Source organism: Ceratotherium simum, chromosome 17 (genome assembly GCF_057802395.1).
Source record: "Ceratotherium simum simum isolate JZ-2026a chromosome 17, ASM5780239v1, whole genome shotgun sequence".
NCBI classification, from domain to species: Eukaryota; Metazoa; Chordata; class Mammalia; order Perissodactyla; family Rhinocerotidae; genus Ceratotherium; species Ceratotherium simum.
Genome location: NC_141916.1, coordinates 15,125,935 through 15,128,086, shown reverse-complemented (window position 1 = coordinate 15,128,086; position 2,152 = coordinate 15,125,935).

Sequence of the window (2,152 nt, the reverse complement as noted above, 5' to 3'; positions counted from 1 at the left end):
TCTTCCGGCCATGCTGAGGCCGCATCCCACATACAGCAACTAGAAGGATGTGCAGCTATGACAGACAACTATGTACTGGGGCTTTGGGGGAAAAATAAATAAATAAAATCTTTAAAAAAAAAAAAAAAAAGAGAAAGAGAACCACAGAATGGAAAAGCACTAGAAAAATGTTAGGAGGCGTCGCCCTGGCTTTGTCGCTTACTCTCTGTGGGATCATATAATTTTTCTGGGTTTAGTTTTCCCTTTGTTAAATGAAGGGACTCTCAAGTCCCTTTAAATGATGGACTCTAAAGTCTCTTTCACAAATAAGTTTTTTAGGGGGTGACTTTTCCTTAAAATAGGTTAGGAGTTGGGGGCCTGGAGAGCAGGGGTGGGATATGCCACTGTGTTGACAAGGAATGTTGAGACCCCTCTGCAAGTATGTCTCTGCCTCTTTTCCACCTCTTCTAGTTGAGATACCTGCCTAATTTGGGAATCTCCTTAGCTCTAATCTTAATTTCCTAATTAGAGCTCTTTAGCTCTAATCCTAATTAGCAATTCTTTTGTCGTTTCCAGCCCATTCTTTTTCAGTTGATAAAAAAGGCGATTGCTCTCAAGTTTTGAGAACTAGGTTGTGTAGGAGTTGACCTGGGGCCTCAGATGCAGCTCTGTCTTGGCTGGGACTGTTCCTCGGGCTAGGAGGGGAAAGGGGATGTGAGCTGAAGTTAGATGGACAGAGAGGGGAAGGCCCAGTATTCTTTCGCTTTTTCTCCATCTCTGACTCTGCCATCTCCTTACGCCCCCAACTTCCTGGGAGTTGGTTCTTTTGATACTTATCTGTCCTGCCAGACCTGAAGGCCCCACCCAATCTGCCTAGAAGGCAATTCTTTCCTGTTGGAAGTCTGCACCTTGCCACTTCACTTCTGCTCTTTTCTCCTCCATTGCCTGGAAATGGGGGAAGGGCACCCCCCCCCCATTTAGAATGAAGTAAATACCTTCTCCTGATCACTCCTCCTTCTAACCTCCTGAGTTCTTGAAATTAAAACTCACATCCTGGGATCCTGGATCCAGCAGTCAGTGAATACATTTCTGTTGACAGGATTTCCCCCATTGCCAAAGGGGGGTGGTCATTAAGGAGGAGAACAATTTGAAGGACCTAAGGTGGTTCTTGCCAGAGTCCCCGGTAGGACTCAGTTGGATGGGAGAGGCTTTGCCCTGTTACAAGGTCTGGAGTTCAAATTCCAGTTCATTCATTCTACCAATGTTTTAAGCAGCCAGGTTGTTTTGTGCTGGGCCCTTAGCCATTAGATTTCTTTCACTGAAGACAGAATAAGAGGAAATAAACTGGAACGCTACAGGAGGGGTTGAGATGAGATATCAGGAGTGACTTCCTGGCCCTAATGGAGTTATATATAGTCAAAGAAAATGTGGTGCTGCCTGCTCAGGTAGATTCTCTCTGGAAAGCTTTAAGCGTGGGAGAAACTCTCACCTGCCAGGGGGGTTGTTAGAGGCCCCAGAGGAAGGCCACCGCGATGGAGGCACGTCAGGACCACCCAGCAAAGGGAACTGAGGAGAGGAGTGGGATGCCATGGCAACTCAGAGCAGACCCTGAACTTTTCCTTTCAGAGGCAGGAGCACAAGTGCGAGGGTCTGGTCTGGGCTGGGTTCTGATGGTGGGTGGCACCACTCCGCCAGAGTGGCCGGGTCTCCCAGGCAGAGAGATGTGGACTCACCCCTGCGCCTCCTCACACTTGGCGGCACAGGCGGCTAGGCACACGTGGATCCGTGAAACCACACGCACATACACAGAAACTCAAAACACACACCAAGGGAACCCACACAACCACCCCCACCGAAGTCCTGCGCCGCCTGCGCTGCACTCTGTAAACACGCGCTCGCATCCGCCCGCGCGGGGCACACGCAGCCCCCCGCAGCCGCGCCTGTGTGCGGACGCTCGCCCGCCCTTGGGCGCTCCTGTCTCTGGGTGCCCCCCACTTCCAATCGTTCCTCTGGGAGGGGGAGGAGTGGCTGCGGGGAGTGAGAGACGAGCGGGCAGGCAGAGGAGAAGGGAGGGGGGCAGAGGGAGGGGGACCGGGCCGGGGGAGGAGGAGAGAGGCGAGGAGGCGGCTCCGGCAGCGCGCGGCGGCGGCGGCGGCGCGGAGAGCTTGGACTG